Source organism: Pelodiscus sinensis, unplaced genomic scaffold, assembly GCF_049634645.1.
Source record: "Pelodiscus sinensis isolate JC-2024 unplaced genomic scaffold, ASM4963464v1 ctg35, whole genome shotgun sequence".
In the NCBI taxonomy this organism is placed as follows: domain Eukaryota; kingdom Metazoa; phylum Chordata; order Testudines; family Trionychidae; genus Pelodiscus; species Pelodiscus sinensis.
In genome coordinates, this window is record NW_027465908.1 from 6,231,613 (window position 1) to 6,249,926 (window position 18,314).

At 54.8% G+C, this 18,314-nt stretch overlaps 1 long non-coding RNA gene across 1 annotated transcript; it reads right to left on the reverse strand.

Annotated features, from left to right (window-relative positions):
- Nucleotides 1–250: 250 nt before the first annotated feature.
- On the reverse strand, nt 251–17,542 carry LOC142824455 (uncharacterized). Its single transcript, XR_012899332.1, has 4 exons — nt 17,449–17,542; nt 3,551–3,685; nt 1,819–1,973; nt 251–362 (listed from the first exon to the last, which is right to left on the reverse strand). It is a non-coding gene; the product is annotated as an uncharacterized LOC142824455 (long non-coding RNA).
- Nucleotides 17,543–18,314: the final 772 nt, after the last annotated feature.

Here is an 18,314-nt window from a genome sequence, read left to right on the forward strand (position 1 = left end):
GACCCTCCCTCCATCCGTCCCCCTACATCAGGGCTACTCAACTTTGGAAGCCCTGGGGGCCACAGTGATGCTCCGAGCACATGCTGAGGGCCACAACTTAAGCGTGGTTCATAGACATGCAAATCCCTTTTTTCACACCGACAGGCATGAACACAAAGACTACACAACACGCAGGCCCCAGTTAAGTCAGTTCTGCTGATATGAACAAAATGCAACAATTCCCCGATTTCCACCCCTATGGCAGCACCTTCACTGAGCAATGACAGTCCAGGAATTTAACTCCGAAAATGCGCAGCTGCAGAACAGCATGACATCGATTACTTCTTTGTTCTGGCTTCCTCCTGTGGGCCACACGTTGAGCTCTGCGTAAACACAAACTACACTGCGGGCCACAAACAAACAGGCTGCGGGCCACATGTGGCCTACAGGACGTGTAGCCCTGACCTGCATCTCTCCTTCCCCCTCCCTCTCTCCTGGGCCACCCCTACCAATACGCAAGCTACACAGCCATGTGGGGCACCACGAAACCTGTGGCACCAAATTGCCCCTGATTTCATGGTGCTCTAGGCAGCCACATGGCACGTAAATGGTAGCCCCAGCTCCAGCTGACCTCTTACAAGCTGCACCCAGCAGGGCCGTTACTGGGGGATGCTGAGCTCCCCAGCATCTTGGCCCCATTTCTCCACCCTTCCTGCCCCCATTCCACCACTTTCCCCCAATTGAAATGGCCTGGGGGCTTAGTAGCACCAGAACAGCAGCAGGAGTCAAGCCTGCCCCCTTAGTAACCAGCAGCGAAGCGACCCCTCCCCAGACCACATGGCTCCACCAGTTCCCAACTGCTTCTTGGTACCAGCGACCAGGGGGTGTGTGTGTGTGAGGGGGTGACTCCGCCCTTTCCCCAAGTCACGCTTCTAGGAGCCTGGCGAGCAGAGCAGACTGGGGCCCCTGCTATCTGCCTCCCCTTCAGCCCTGGGACTGCCCCCCCCCCCACACTCTGGCCCCCACAGCTGTTGAGCACAGCCCCTGCCCCAAATGAGGGGAGGCGCAGGTCGGGAGGCACTGGAAGGGATGGCTCTGTCTCTCTCAGGGTGTCTACACTGCAGAGGGTGTTTTTTTTAATGGCCATTTTTCTGAAAAAATCTTCATTTACATTTACATTGCAGCTGTGTTTTTTTTTTTAAATCATCGAAACAAAGAGGTTTTTCTGACATTGGAAATCCTCTTTCTACGAGGAAGAAGCCCTTTTCCGAAAGAGCTCTGTTGCATAAAGGCGTGTGTGGGCGGGGAAGAGGGAGTTCTTTCACAAGAGGAAAGAGGAAGAAGCCCAGGTGTCCTGGTGACCACTCCATCCATAGCAATCCCAGCTTACACGGGAGAGAGCGTCCGTTCAGTGCGGACAGTATCTTTACACTGACCACACAGCTCTCTGTGCTGTGCAGACGCTCTCTTTCGGAAGACGTTATCCGGAGGATCTCTTCCGGAAAAGTTTCTTCTGAAAGAAGCCTGCAGTCTAGACAGAGCCCCACTCGCACTCCCAGCTGAGCGGGGTTCAGCACACGCACACAGGGGAGGCTAACAATGGCTTAGAGCTGCCTCTGTCACCTACCCTGTCGCTGAGGCTAGTGATTTCTGCTGGGCCTGTCAAAGCTGCCTCAGGAGTTTGGACCCCCCTTAGTAACCAGTAATGGGAACAGGGACGTCCAAACCAAACCGCTGGCAGCTGTGAAACTCCCAGTCCTCAAGTGTGTCTAACCAGGCTCTGTACCCAGGCCCAGCCTGGCAGAGGCAGCCCCAGCAGGGGGTTACCGGCCCCTTTACCAGCTCCTCCCGGTCCCGGATCACCAGCAGCTGGGAGCCCCTCGCGGCGCAGTCGCTGCGGCTCTTGTTCCAGGTTTTATTTTCTGTGGAGACCCAGTAGCACTTGTCCCCGCGCAGCCGCCAGTCCGAGGGGCAGAGTTTGCACCCGGCGCCCCCTGCAAAGACACGGGCACCATTAGTGCTCTGAGGCTCATTCCCAGCTACCCCCTTCCTGTGACGGGCAGGGATGGGGATAAATGGGTTTGAATTAGAGATGTTCCATAGTGGTTAACTGAACAGTCGAGTAACTGCATGAATTCGTATCCCTTACTCGATTATTCTATAGTCAGCCGCCAGTGCGCTCCAGCCCCACTCCCGAGGAGCCCCTTGCCCACCCACCCTGCTGCCTCTGTATCAGAGGCAGCAGCAGAGGTGCCAGGCGGGAGCAGGTCTGCAAGGGGAACCCGTTTAAAAACCAGCTCTCCTCTTGGGACAGCAGCAGTCCCTGTCCAGGGGTTGGGGGCATGGCAGGAATCTGAGCTCCTGGACCTGGTGCAAGCTGCCTGCACACCCAGCTCCTAATACTCTTTAAAAGCAGAGCCACAACGGGGGTAGGTCCTGGACCCTGCATGAGCCAGAACTGAGCCGGGCTGCTGGGCATCCTGCTAAACGATGCACTGGCAGAGGGAAGGGGGAAATGCGTGTCGTGTAGAGCATTCACCTATAAGCTTTTGCCTGTCGGTTGATCGACTGCACTCTTCCATCTCCAGTTTGTACTTTCCCCTTGAATCCCCTTTGTGCTCCCTGCAATCGGGGGCTGGGCCCTGCCTGGCTCCAGGGGGATGGTCAAAGGAGCCTTGGGGCTGCTCTGCCTAACCCATTGCTCCCATCTGGGCCCTGGAGAGCAGAGAATTCCCATGGTGCACTGTGCTCTAGCCACACACCCTGCTCTGCCCCTACTGTGGGAGTTGGGAAGAGGCTGTTGCGCAGGGTTCCTGTAAGCTGAGCCTTTGGGTGAGCACCCAGGAGACATTCAAATGCTGCCCAGCCGATTAGCAGAGCGTGCACAGACAGCAGCATGTGTGTCTATTGGTGGTGCACATCCACACATGCCTCAGTGCACAGGGCATTCTGCACACGGCTGGAAAACATTAGAGGGAACATTGGCGAGGGACCCTTCCAGCAGCTCCACGCCAGCAGGACTGGTCTATCTGGGACCAGGTAAGTACCCACATTAAGACCCCTTTTCACAGCCAGAGTGGCCTAGAAGGTCTTGGAGTAACTGTGGGATAAACTCAGACTAGCAGGGAAGGCTGGAACCAAGGGGAGATGTGAAATGGGGGGGACATGGGCCCAGATGCCAGGGAATGGTGTGTGTGTGTGTGTGTGTGTGTGTGTGTGTGTGTGTGTGTGTGTGTGTGTGTGTGGAACCATGAGACAGTGTCTCTAATAATGAGTTTTGACCCCACCTCCCACCGAAAAAAACCCTGGATCACTTTGTATTACAGCTATTTAAATCTTCCCATGTAATACCAGAAAACGGACACTAGGTGTCACTGCCCCACAGCCAGGCCCTGCTGAGGCAGGTACATTCCCAGCCTGGCTCTGAGTGGGGATGGGGACTAGATCAGTGCAGCCAGCAGGGGGCGGCGTGTCCCTGACCTGCAGGAGCCCCATGGCCTGGCCCCGCAGCTGGGTTCCCACTGGCAGTGCCTGGGGGTGGGCGGCTCAGACACACATGAGCTGGGGTTACCTGCTGGGCCGGGCTGGGCCGGGGGGCACAGCTGGGATCGGACACGCTCCAGGCAGGCGCTGCAGGCTGCTGTGCTGGGGTCCCCACTCCCAGGGGCTGCCGGGGTCTGTCCCTTCTCTGACGCCAGGTGGGAAACTGCAAAGCAGCGTTGGGGAGAATGGTGACTGGTCAGTGTTACAGGAGGGTGTTAGACAGGAGAACTGACAGAGCCCTGTGGAGACAGAACTAAGTCTGTTCAGCCTCATCACTTCTGACTCCCCTGGGCTACTGGGTCTGAAAAAGTGGCTGGGACTGAAAAATCAGCTTGAGAGATACCTAAATCCCTTGGGCCTTTCTGCAAACCCAGCCTGTGTTTGCAACTCTCTCAGGGTATGTCTACACTACAAAGTTAGTTCGAACTAACTTTAATAGGCACTACACTAGCGCTCCGCTAGTTCGAATTTAATTCGAACTAGCGGAGCGCTTAGTTCGAACTAGGTAAACCTCATTTTACGAGGATTAAGCCTAGTTCGAACTAGCTAGTTCGAATTAAGGGCTGTGTAGACCCTTAATTCAAACTAGTGGGAGGCTAAGGCTTCCCAGGTTTCCCTGGTGCCCACTCTGGCCAACACCAGGGAAACTCTATGCCCCCCTCCCGGCCCCGGACCCCTTAAAGGGGCACGGGCTGGCTACGGTGCCCGTGCCAGGTGCAAGCCTGCCAGCACCCAGCCAGCAGACCCTGCACCTGGCACGGATCGAGCCACCCACCCGATGCCCCTCAGTCCTCCCCCTCTTCCCGGGACCAGGCTGGCGGCTCCCGGGAGCTTGCCCGGGACCGCAAGAGGCGGGCACCCACCTGGGCTAGTGCGGACATCGTGGACCTCGTCCACGATCTCCGCACTAGGCACAGGAAAGTGGCCGGCTAGGGCAGGAGAGCTGCCAGCCTGGCCACCCAGGAGCAGGTGTGCATGAAAATCAAGGGGGTCCACTGAGACCCCCGACCCTGAGCCCTGAGCTTACAATGTCCGTCCTGGGTCAGACCAAATGTCCATCTAGCCCAGTAGCCTGTCTGCCGACAGCGGCCAACCCTAGGGACCCTGGAGGGGATGGACCGAAGACAGTGACCAAGCCATTTGTCTCGTGCCATCCCTCTCCAGCCTTCTATCCTGTCCCCGCTCCATCTCCTCTTTTGTAAGCTGAACAGTCCCAGTCTCTGTAGCCTCTCTTCATCTGGGGCCTGTTCCCAACCCCTGATCATGTTAGTTGCCCTCCCCTCTCCCAGCCTTTCTCTTCCCCTCTCCCACCTCCTTTTCCCAGTCTCCCCCAGTTTGTTCAATAAAGACAGATTCCATTTTTGAACACAATTGTCCTTTATTTTGTACATCAAGAAAAGGGGCTAGGGAAGGGTAAGTGGAAGGAGGTGAGGCAGGAATAAGGCACGAGTCCCCGATTGGGAAGGACTGGGCTGGCTCTGTGGGCTTCTGGGGGTGGAAGCTCTCCTGCAGCCCCCCAATTGCCGCCTCTCCCCAGATGGCAGCCTGCGGCAAGTGCAGCCGGGCTGATGGCCGAGTGGTGTGATGTGCCCAGTGTGGGCACTCCGGGTACTCCAAGCCAGGACTGGTTTTCAAGCGGGGCACCCCTCAGAACTGTCTGTCCGGGGTAGGGGTCGGGACCCTTTAAGCGCAGCCCTCGGCTAGCCTGAGACAGCATCTCCACGCTCTAAGTAATCCTCTGATGCCCTGCCGGCACTGCTTCCGGCCATCCTTAAGCCCTGTTCAGGGTCCACTTAATGTGGACATGCTAGTTCGAATTAGCAAAATGCTAATTCGAACTAATTTTTAGTTCTAGATGCGTTAGTTCGAATTAGCTTAGTTCGAATTAACTAATTCGAACTAAGTTAGTTCGAATTAGCGCTGTAGTGTAGACATACCCTCAGGGTACGTCTACACTACAGCGCTAGTTCGAACTAACTTAGTTCGAATTAGTTAATTCGAACTAAGCTAGTTCGAACTAACGCATCTAGAACTAAAAACTAGTTCGAACTAGCGTTTTGCTAGTTCGAACTAGCAAGTCCACATTGAGTGGACTCTGAACAGGGCTTAAGGATGGCCGGAAGCAGTGCCGGCAGGGCATAAAAGGAGGACTTAGAGCATGGAGATGCTGTCTCAGGCTAGCCGAGGGCTGCGCTTAAAGGGTCCCGACCCCCACCCCGGACACACAGTTCTAAGGGGTGCCCCGCTTGCAAAGAAGTTCTGGCTTGGAGTGCCCTGAGTGCCCACACTGGGCACATCACACCACTCGGCCATCAGCCCGGCTGCACTTGCCGCAGGCTGCCATCTGGGGAGAGGGAGTAATTGGGGGGCTGCAGGAGAGCTTCCACCCCCAGAAGCCCGCAGAGCCAGCCCAGTCCTCCCCATCGGGGGCTCGTACCCCATTCCTCCCTCACCTCCTTCCACTTACCCTTCCTTAGCCCCCCTTCTTATTGATGTACAAAATAAAGATAACGTTTCTTCCAACATTGACTCTGTCTTTATTGAAAAAAAACTGGGGGAGACTGGGAAAAGGAGGTGGGAGAGGGGAAGAGAAAGGCTGGGAGAGGGGAGGGCAACTAACATGATCAGGGGGTGGGGACAGGTCCCAGATGAAGAAAGGCTACAGAGACTGGGACTGTTCAGCTTAGAAAAGAGGAGACAGAGGGGGGACAGGATAGAGGTCTCTAAAAGCAGGGGTTGGGTGGAGAGGGTGCATTCAGAAAAGTTCTTCCTGAGTTCCCATAAAGAAGGACTAGAGGACACCAAAGGAAAGGAATGGGTAGCAGGCTTGAAACTAGTAAGAGAAAGTTGTTGTTCTTGACAAAGCAAATAGTTAACCTGTGGAACTCCTTGCTGCAGGAGGCTGTGAAGGCTACAACTAGAACAGAGTTGAAAGGGAAGTGAGATCAAGTGATGGAGGTTGGGTCCATGGAGTCCTATTAGCCAGAGGGTAGGAGTGGTGTCCCTGCCCAAAGTTTGTGGAAGGCTGGAGAGGGATGGCACGAGACAAATGGCTTGGTCATTGTCTTCGGTCCATCCCCTCCAGGGTCCCTAGGGTTGGCCGCTGTTGGCAGACAGGCTACTGGGCTAGATGGACCTTTGGTCTGACCCAGGACGGCCATTGTAAGCTCAGGGCTCAGTGTCGGGGGTCTCAGTGGACCCCCTTGATTTTCATGCACACCTGCGCCTGGGTGGCCAGGCTGGCAGCTCTCCTGCCCTAGACGGCCACTTTCCTGTGCCTAGTGCGGAGATCGTGGACGAGGTCTACGATGTCCGCACTAGCCCAGGAAGGTGCCCGCCTCTTGCAGTCCCGGGCAAGCTCCCGGGAGCCGCCAGCCTGGTCCCGGCAAGAGGGGGTGGGCTGGGGGGCATCGGGTGGGTGGCTCTGTGCCGTGCCAGGTGCAGGGTCTGCTAGCTGGGTGCTGGCAGGCTTGCACCTGGCACGGGCACCGTAGCCAGCCCGTGCCCCTTTAAGGGGTCCGGGGCCGGGATGGGGGCAATAGAGTTTCCCTGGTGTTGGCCAGAGTGGCCACCAGGGAAACCTGGGGAGGGCTAGCCTCCCACTAGTTCGAACTAAAGGGCTACACAGCCCTTAGTTCGAACTAGCTAGTTCGAACTAGGCGTTAGTCCTCGTAAAATGAGGTTTACCTAGTTCAAACTAACTTTGTAGTGTAGACATACCCTCAGTTACTCACCGTTCTCCTCCACAGTGTCAGAGCACCTCAGAGTCTGACCGGATTTAGCCTCCCCACCCCAGGTGAGACACAGCACAGAGCTGTTATCACCACTGTACCACTGGAGAAACTGAGGCACAGAGGGAGGACCAGTCTGGATCCCAGGCTGGGGACAGACCATGTGATCTGGCCCTCTGGGGCTGCAGGTTCAATACAGTGCAGCTCTCCTCACCTGTGTCGGGTCTCAGAGGAAAGGCCAGGAGACATGGGTGGGGGTGTGAGATCGCACAGGAAGCTGAGGGGCTGGGCTGCAGCCCTGAGGGTGTCAGGCTGGTGGTCAGAGTGCCTGGGTCTCTCTGCTGCTACAGTCATTGCTTTGCTCACAGACTTCCTCCCAGGCGGGGATGGGTGCCCCTCCCCTTCGAGTGCTCCCACCTGTGAGGGGCACAGCCTGCCTGCTTAGGACTTTATCTGGCATCTGTCACTTCCCCTCTCTGCCTCTTGCCCACATTCCCTGTGATGCAGGGGAGGGGAGGATCATGGGATAATTCAAGGATTTTAGGCACCTAAAACTGCAGCAATGCCTGAGGGAGGTTTTCAAAAGCACCTCGGCCCAGCTCCTCAACAGTATCCAGGTGCCTAACTCCCTTGGGTGCTGGGCAGCGCAATATATTTGGGAACCTAGGCCTTAAGGGCCAATTCCCATTTATTTCAATAGGCTTAAAACAACCCACTAGGGCAGGGGTTCTCAAACTTGTGATACTACGACCTCCCTGTAAGTTGCTCTCAACCCCCTTTCAGTTGCTGAAACCACCCTCTAAGTTGGTCGCAAGCCCCCCGTGGTGGGGGAGGGGGTTGGGACCCACAGTTTGAGAAACTCTGCACTAGGGGCATGTTTACACAGCAGCGTCATTTCTACACTTCAGACCCTTATTTCAATACTAGCCAATAGCGAGTCATAAGATGGGATTTTCGGGTCTCTCCTCTTCATCCCTCTCTCTCTCTCCTCCTCCTGCTGCCTCCTCCCACTCTCAGCTCTCCTCCGCCTTCTGCCTCTCTCTCTGTCTCTCTCTTCTCCTCCCTCTCACGTGGGGGACCATGGAGCCCAAATGGCCGTTTGGGCACCGCGCTCCCTGAGCTGCATGGGGTGTGCGGAGCCCAAACGGTCGCTTGCGCCACTTGCTCCCACTCAGCGGCCCGGCTGAGCGGTGCAGAAGTCAGCTGAGCCCCATGGCAGGAGGTGAAGGGGGGCACGAAGGGGGGCGGGGCAGTGATGCACACAGCCAGGCCCCGCCCCCTGGCCATGTACGCCACCTCCCCCCTTCCTCTCCTGTCTTGGCGCTTGGCTGACTTCTGTGCTGCTCAGCCGGGCCGCCGTGGGGGAATAAGTGCAAGTGGCTGTTTGGGCCCAGCGCTCCCCATGCAGCACTCCCCATGCAGCACTCCTGGGGAACAGCCAGGGAGGCAACTCGCCACCCAGAGGCAACAGTCAGCATTTCAGCGTTACACAGTCACAGACATGGGGCTACTATATATATGACTAGCCAATTAGCCCGGCATAAGACGGGATTTTCAGGTCTCTCCTTCATGTCGGTCTTCTCTTCTGAGCCTCCGGTCTCTCGCTCTGTCTCTCTCTCTCTCTCTCTCCTCATCCTACTGCCTCCCCCACCCCCAGCTCTCCTCCGCCTTCTGCCTCTCTCTGTCTCTCTCTTTCTCTTCTCCCCCTCCTGCCTCTCACTCTCTCTCCGATCTCCTCTGTCTCTGTAGGGGATGCATGAGTGTGGCGGACAGCACCCTGGGATCTGCATGCGCCTGGGTGAGTCCGGCTCCCCGCAAACCAATTCCCTCTCCCACCAGCCAGTTCCTCCTCCTGATTTCCCATTGCCAGCCTCACTGCCCCTGACTCCCACCCCCCAGCCCCCACCAGCTTTGCTTCCCACCAGCCACCCAAGCCTCATTCTCCCCTGGCCAGCTACTGCTGCCTCTGTCCCTCCCCCCAATATCTGCTTCCCCCCCAGCCAGCCCGCTCCTCTCCCAGCCAGTCCCTCCCCCCTTCCACCCCAGATCAAGGGTGTCTGGGTTTTTTTACACCCTACCCCAGTGACGTACACAGCCAGGGGGTGGGGCCGTGTACATCACCGCCCCGCCCTCCTTCCCCTCCCGCTGTGGCGCTCGGCTGCCTTCTGTACCGCTCATCTGGGCCGCCGCGCTTCCACTGCTTGCTCCCCCACCGCAGCACAGCTGAGCGGCACAGAACTCAGCCGAGCACCATGGTGGGAGGCAAGAACACCCCCCAGAGGCGAGTCTGTAACGCTACAGCTACTATAACCAGTCTGGAACACCCCCCAGAGGCGAGTCTGTAACGCTACAGCTACTATAACCAGTCTGGAACACCCCCCAGAGGTGAGTCTGTAACGCTACAGCTACTATAACCAGTCTGGAACACCCCCCAGAGGCGAGTCTGTAATGCTACAGCTACTATAACCAGTCTGGAACACCCCCCAGGGGTGAGTCTGTAACGCTACAGCTACTATAACCAGTCTGGAACACCCCCCAGAGGTGAGTCTGTAATGCTACAGCTACTATAACCAGTCTGGAACACCCCCCAGAGGCACGTCTGTAACGCTACAGCTACTATAACCAGTCTGAAACACCCCCCAGAGGTGAGTCTGTAACGCTACAGCTACTATAACCAGTCTGGAACACCCCCCAGAGGCGAGTCTGTAACGCTACAGCTACTATAACCAGTCTGGAACACCCCCCAGAGGCAAGTCTGTAATGCTACAGCTACTATAACCAGTCTGGAACACCCCCCAGAGGCGAGTCTGTAACGCTACAGCTACTATAACCAGTCTGGAACACCCCCCAGAGGTGAGTCTGTAACGCTACAGCTACTATAACCAGTCTGGAACACCCCCCAGAGGCGAGTCTGTAACGCTACAGCTACTATAACCAGTCTGGAACACCCCCCAGAGGCGAGTCTGTAACGCTACAGCTACTATAACCAGTCTGGAACACCCCCCAGAGGCGAGTCTGTAACGCTACAGCTACTATAACCAGTCTGGAACACCCCCCAGAGGTGAGCCTGTAATGCTACAGCTACTATAACCAGTCTGGAACACCCCCCAGAGGTGAGTCTGTAATGCTACAGCTACTATAACCAGTCTGGAACACCCCCCAGAGGCGAGTCTGTAACGCTACAGCTACTATAACCAGTCTGGAACATCCCCCAGAAGTGAGTCTGTAACGCTACAGCTACTATAACCAGTCTGGAACACCCCCCAGAGGCGAGTCTGTAATGCTACAGCTACTATAACCAGTCTGGAACACCCCCCAGAGGCGAGTCTGTAATGCTACAGCTACTATAACCAGTCTGGAACACCCCCCAGAGGCGAGTCTGTAATGCTACAGCTACTATAACCAGTCTGGAACACCCCCCAGAGGCGAGTCTGTAACGCTACAGCTACTATAACCAGTCTGGAACACCCCCCAGAGGTGAGCCTGTAATGCTACAGCTACTATAACCAGTCTGGAACACCCCCCAGAGGTTAGTCTGTAACTCTACAGCTACTATAACCAGTCTGGAACACCCCCCAGAGGTGAGTCTGTAATGCTACAGCTACTATAACCAGTCTGGAACACCCCCCAGAGGCGAGTCTGTAATGCTACAGCTACTATAACCAGTCTGGAACACCCCCCAGAGGCGAGTCTGTAATGCTACAGCTACTATAACCAGTCTGGAACACCCCCCAGAGGTTATTCTGTAATGCTACAGCTACTATAACCAGTCTGGAACACCCCCCAGAGGTGAGTCTGTAACGCTACAGCTACTATAACCAGTCTGGAACACCCCCCAGAGGTTAGTCTGTAATGCTACAGCTACTATAACCAGTCAGGAACACCCCCCCAGAGGCAAGTCTGTAACGCTACAGCTACTATAACCAGTCTGGAACACCCCCCAGAGGCGAGTCTGTAACGCTACAGCTACTATAACCAGTCTGGAACACCCCCCAGAGGTGAGTCTGTAATGCTACAGCTACTATAACCAGTCTGGAACACCCCCCAGAGGCGAGTCTGTAACGCTACAGCTACTATAACCAGTCTGGAACACCCCCCAGAGGCAAGTCTGTAACGCTACAGCTACTATAACCAGTCTGGAACACCCCCCAGAGGCGAGTCTGTAATGCTACAGCTACTATAACCAGTCTGGAACACCCCCCGGAGGTGAGTCTGTAACGCTACAGCTACTATAACCAGTCTGGAACACCCCCCAGAGGCAAGTCTGTAACGCTACAGCTACTATAACCAGTCTGGAACACCCCCCAGAGGCAAGTCTGTAATGCTACAGCTACTATAACCAGTCTGGAACACCCCCCAGAGGCGAGTCTGTAACGCTACAGCTACTATAACCAGTCTGGAACACCCCCCAGAGGCGAGTCTGTAACGCTACAGCTACTATAACCAGTCTGGAACACCCCCCAGAGGCGAGTCTGTAACGCTACAGCTACTATAACCAGTCTGGAACACCCCCCAGAGGCAAGTCTGTAATGCTACAGCTACTATAACCAGTCTGGAACACCCCCCAGAGGTGAGTCTGTAATGCTACAGCTACTATAACCAGTCTGGAACATCCCCCAGAAGTGAGTCTGTAACGCTACAGCTACTATAACCAGTCTGGAACACCCCCCAGAGGTGAGTCTGTAACGCTACAGCTACTATAACCAGTCTGGAACACCCCCCAGAGGTGAGTCTGTAACGCTACAGCTACTATAACCAGTCTGGAACACCCCCCAGAGGTTAGTCTGTAATGCTACAGCTACTATAACCAGTCAGGAACACCCCCCCAGAGGCAAGTCTGTAACGCTACAGCTACTATAACCAGTCTGGAACACCCCCCAGAGGCGAGTCTGTAACGCTACAGCTACTATAACCAGTCTGGAACACCCCCCAGAGACGAGTCTGTAACGCTACAGCTACTATAACCAGTCTGGAACACCCCCCAGAGGCGAGTCTGTAATGCTACAGCTACTATAACCAGTCTGGAACACCCCCCAGAGACAAGTCTGTAACGCTGCAGCTACTATAACCAGTCTGGAACACCCCCCAGAGGCAAGTCTGTAATGCTACAGCTACTATAACCAGTCTGGAACACCCCCCAGAGGCAAGTCTGTAACGCTACAGCTACTATAACCAGTCTGGAACACCCCCCAGAGGTGAGTCTGTAACGCTACAGCTACTATAACCAGTCTGGAACACCCCCCAGAGGCGAGTCTGTAACGCTACAGCTACTATAACCAGTCTGGAACACCCCCCAGAGGCGAGTCTGTAACGCTACAGCTACTATAACCAATCTGGAACACCCCCCAGAGGCGAGTCTGTAACGCTACAGCTACTATAACCAGTCTGGAACATCCCCCAGAAGTGAGTCTGTAACGCTACAGCTACTATAACCAGTCTGGAACACCCCCCAGAGGTGAGTCTGTAACGCTACAGCTACTATAACCAGTCTGGAACACCCCCCAGAGGCGAGTTTGTAACGCTACAGTGTTATAGACTCTCAGACACTTGGCTACTATATATATGATAATGCTGAAATAACATGCAGCCAGAGGACTGCTTACAACTCCAACTCCTGTGACCGTCATTTCACGAGGAATAAGAGTAGGTCTACACTGTACAGCTATTTTGGGACACTGGAGGTATCCTGAAATAGCTACCACACATCATAACAAGCTGCCCATTATTTCAAAATATTTTTCAGACAACAGGCGTGCTATTTCGGCATCCCAGTCACACTCATTCCATGAGGGTTAAGAGATGTCTCAAAATAGCGTGTTATTTTGAAATCTGGTGCTGTGTCGATGCACCAAATTTCGAAACAGCCTATTTTGAACTTCAAAATCAGATATGGAATTTGCATAATGCAGTCTAGACAGGTATCTTTCGGAAAATAAATCCTTTTCCGGAAGATCCCTTATTCCTGATTTTAAGTAGGAATAAGGGATCTTCCGGAAAAGGGTTTATTTTCCGAAAATACCTGTCTAGACTGGCGCTTTTCTCCGGCAAAGCCCCGAGCCGGAAAAAAGCGGCAGCCATGTTCATGCAAATGCCGGGGAGAAAATTTAAATCCCCGGGGCATTTGCAATTCCGACTGGTCTCATTAGCATCCCTTTTCTGGAAAAGGGTGCCAATGTAGACACAGACATAGAGAGACAAGCCCTGCCCCAAAAAAGTTACAAACAGTACAGAGAAAGGAGGCATGAACTCCATTTTACATTTGCGAAACTAAGGCTCAGTGTAATTCTGTGACTTGCTCCCAGGTACAGAGGGTATGTCTACACTACCACCCTAGTTCGAACTAGGGTGGTTAATGTAGGCAAACGAAGTTGCAAATGAAGCCCGGGATTTGAATTTCCCGGGCTTCATTTGCATCTTGCCAGGCGCCGCTATTTTTAAATGCCGGCTAGTTCGGACTCCGTGCCCGCGGCTACATGCAGCACGGACTAGGTAGTTCGGATTAGGCTTCCTATATAGCATCTACATAGCAATTCCGTTATCAAAATACATTTGACATAACAGACAGCTTATTCTGATGTCTGTAAACTTCATTCCATAAAGAATAATATTGATTCCAAAATAGCTATTTCGGAATAGCGGTAGTGTGGATGCTCCACTGCTGCTAATTCAAAATAACTCCTCCCCAGGGCCATTCAAAGTAATTATTCCCCAGTGCCTCCTGGGGGGGTCTAAATCGAGACAGTGCATCCACATTAGAGAAGCCTGCCTTGGACTAATTTTGAGGCTTCCCTGTAGTGTAGACACGCTATTTTGAAATAAGATATTTTGGAATATCTCCTCCAGAATAGCTTATTCCAAAATAAGAATGCAGTGAAGACGTAGCCTCAAGGACAAAACTCTCTTTCACAGAGTCTCTCACTAGGTCTCCCTTGGTGCACCTCCCTCTCTCTCTCACTGCTGTGTGTCTTTGATAGAAAACAAATCAACTGGTAATTCCAATATTTCAACATTTGGTTTTGCCCCAAATTGGGCAAACATTGAAATGTTCGTTACTCTGATCAAAACTTTGTCAGCGCCCTGAACCCCTGCCCTGAATCCCCTCTCTGAATCAGCAGTTTGCCCTCCTCTATCCTGAACCCCCTCCTGTACCCCAAGCACCTGCCCTAGCCCTGAACTGCCTCCAGGAGCCAGCACCCTGCATCCCCTCCTGCCTCATATCCCCCCTCCCCCCCCCCCGTCCCAGCCAAGTGAAAGGGAGGTTGGAATCCCACTTCCTTTTAGCCAGCTCCAGTGTGTGACAGGATCTAATTATCCCTCCATCCCCATGTGCACCCACCTACCTGGGTATCTGATTGTCTCTGTGCGACAGCCAAGTGCTTTGCAGTATAAGGGCAGATGCTTCCGCTGTAGCAGGATCACCGCCCTGTCCCACCCCCTCTGTCCTAGACAGCTCGACTGTCGCTCTGCTTGGGGACGATGCAGCACAAGGACAGGGGCATGGGGTTGGACCCCTGCCCCCAGTGGGGTAGCTTGTCTGCAGCTGAGAACCAAGGTACTGGCTGCAAGGCCCTCCCCTGCCAATCTTGGGCTCTGTGTCCCAGCTGGGGCAGGGACTGTCTCTCGCTGCGTCTGTGCAGCACCCGGCACCACAGGGCCCTGATCCCAGCTGGTGTGTGCGGCCACCACTGTTATGAGAACGGACTTTGCTTGTGCCCTGCACTCTGACAGGGATGGATTTCCAAGGGGTGTGAATCAGGATAAATTCTCTCACATCAGTGCAACACTTCAGGTAACTCCCAGCAGCTGGATCTGGTCCCAGGGTTGGCAGTCGGGCTGCAGCTGATTGACACGGCCTGCGATTGGGCGAGGAGCCTTTAAGTGCAGAAAACCAGTCTCTGTGCCACTGACCTGCTGCTTGTGAGCTCTGTGGGGTGGGTTGGCACCAGCTGTGGATCTGCCTCCAGTACTAGTGGTGACATAGCTCTGATCCCGCTGCGGCAGCTGCTGACTCTGTGCTCTGAACCCCTCTGTTCCAGCTCCCCCGCCTTCTCCCCTCAGGTACCGACACTGCCTAGTGGCACTGGGCACCGGGTGCATCTCTCTGGCCTTGGCTGTGATCGTGCAGAGCCGTGTGGGTAAGTGCCTGGGAACAGACCCATGCCCCGGTCTCTGGGCCTAGAGATGCTCTGTCCCACGCCTGCTGCTTTGAGTGCTGCCTCGGAGACACAGCATCTGGCTTGTTTTCTTTTAAATCACAATTTCTCCCCCTGTTCTCCTTGCAAATTCTTTTCTTTTTGAAACTGATTGGCCAGGAAGCAGAAATGGGGAAAAAAAGAAGTGGGATGGGAAGGGAAGAAAAAAACAAACCCACGGGGGAAATCGTACTCCGGGAAACTGGACTGTCTCCCCCAAAGTAAAACAAAGAGGGATCCTGCCCCGCCCCAAAAGGCATTTAAAACCAGGAAGAAAAAGTGAAAATGAAAAGCACAAAAAACCCCGCACGCCCCCCGGGATGGACGTCAGAGCCAGGCTGGACAAGGGCTGTCCAGGACCATCCACCCGCTCTGGGCAGAGGCTGGAGCACCCAAGAGCAGTCCCTAGCCTGTGTCCCCAGCCCAGGGCAGGACAGTCAGGGCAGTTGGAGGGACTGGGCCCCAGGGGGGATGAGAAGGAGCAGGGGGCGTGGCCTCATGGTGAAGGGGCGGGGCTAAGGCCCAGCTAACAAACACCCGTGGGTGCCACAGGGAGACGAGGACATAAACTCTGCATTTCAGGACTGTGCACCCTGGGCTCCTCCCCTGCCTCATGGGGATTGTGGGCGAGGGACCCAGACCACAAGTGACAGGGCCCGACACTCCCCTTTCAGACAGGCTGTGCCCCTCACCCTGGCATCAGGGCAGTGGAAGGGGAGTTGCCTGTGGCTGGCTGGGAGCCCTGTCCTGGCTGAGCAGAGCCCTTTAGCAGGAGAGAGCCCCTGATGCTGGATGCTCTGACACCCCAACCCCAACGTGAACACCCAGAGGGCTGCAGCCTCCAGCTTCCTGTGCAAACTCCCAGCCCAGCCTGACCCCCAGTCGCTATGGCGATGGTCACCAACCCGTCAATCGTGACCAACTGGTCAAATTGCGAGGGTGCGAACAGTCGTTCATGAGCTGTTTGGGAGGCCCCCCTCTGATTTCCCCCACCCCAAGGAGTCCCACTGCCCACCTCCAGTGACAATGGAGATAGTGGCGGCATCCCGTGAGGTGGATGGGAGTCCAGCCACGCGCCACTTCTGGGGGTTCTGGAAGTGCAGTGGCTGCTCCTCTCCCCCAGGTCTGTGGTGTGCTGAGAACTGGAGTGGCATGGTGTGGTGGGACGGGGGGGGGGGGTCTCCAGAGGAGGCGTGTACCAGGCCTTTCCCTCCTCTGGGGAGAGGGGGGAGTCATGCACAGAGGAGGCACACGCTGGGGCCTTCCCTTGGCTCCCAGGAATTGCATCCCCAGGCTGGGCAGGGGCAGCCCCAGGGACTCGCATGCACCTTTCCCACCCCTTCCCCTTCCCAGCCGGAAGCTGCAGCACAAGCTCCCTGCTCTGCGGTGGGAAGGGGCCACAGAAAATTGGCTCGTGTGCTGCTGGTGTCCCGCAAGCTGCAGGTTTCCAACCCCCAAAACCCTGCTGAGTGCTGGCCGCTCCGGGGGAATATGGGACAAAGTCAGAACACTGGGAACAGCTTTTAAATATGGGACTGTCCCCTTCCAGGAACATGGGCTGCCTCCCTCCTCCCCCACACACACACATGAACACCTTGCTTAGGGGGTTGTCAAGAGTGTCAGCTCCCCTGACTGGGGTTCAAAACCTTGAATCCTTCACAGCCGGATACTTGACTGTATGTTTTCATCACAAGGGGGGGACTTTTTTACACTTTGCTCCCAATATCCCATAAGGGCCTGTGTCCTAGTCTCCTGGGAAACAACCCTTGTGTTTTGGGAGAAGTTGTTTATGAACGTCACAGTGAATAGAAATTCATTCATTCATTAAAATGCAGCTTCCATTTTTTTAAGGGAGAGAATATTTGCAACACGCACACACTATCCCGTGAGAACGGAGAAACTCACATAAACCCACCTTCACCAAGGCCACAGAGAAATCTAACAATAAACAATCCTAAGTCTCAACTACGTCTCCCAGCCAGGGAAAAACAACAGACACCTACCAGGTACTGCTGGCTTCTCTGCTCACTGGTCTCCTTTAACCCCAGCAGCTTCGCTCTCCTTTCCCTCAGAGTCGCCACATGGGCCTGGAGTTTTTTCCTGTACAACAGAGATGAGTTAGTGGGTTTATTTTGGAGCGGTGACTGTGTTTGTAGGGGGCGTTTTCCCACCCAAGCTGCAAGACAATTCTCGGTCTCCCTAGACAGACTCGGTGGGGGAGGTGATATCTTCCACCTGTTGGTGAGAGAGCCGAGCTTTGGGGCTTTCACAGGGCTTAGCTCTGGGGAACAGACTCTTTCCTGCGCCTGAACATGTGTTGGCCATGAGACTCCCTCCCTGTCTCCATGCCACTCTGGGCCCCTTTGCACACATAGGCCCTTGCCTAGCTATGGGAGCTTCAACCACCGTGTTTTCAAAGCAGAGTTAGTAGAGCGAGCCCCAAACTGTTCCCTACCATGCCTACCACCATATCAAGTCCAGCAGCTCCCTTAAGACCTCTGTGCTGTATCTGCTGCATGGAGCCTGCTTAAAGGATGCCTTTTGCCTTGTAACTAACACACGCCTGTTGTGTCGGACAAATGTTCTTTTATGCTCAGAGATTAGCTTCTGCATTCTGCAATGTGTCTTCTCTAGCGTCTGCCCTTCCCTTGTTTTCTTGGAGAGGATGCAACAGTGAGCTTGAGGCCCACTCCCCAGGCTCATCCAACTGTTCAGCTAGAACAGATCTGAAGGCGAAAACATAACAGAATGACATTCCATGAGCAAATGCAACCCACCCGCATGGGCAGGGTGCGGTTAAATGGGCAGAGGAGAACGATGCTGCAGAAGATGCGCGGAGCATGAGGAGAGGATAACGTGCATGGAATGT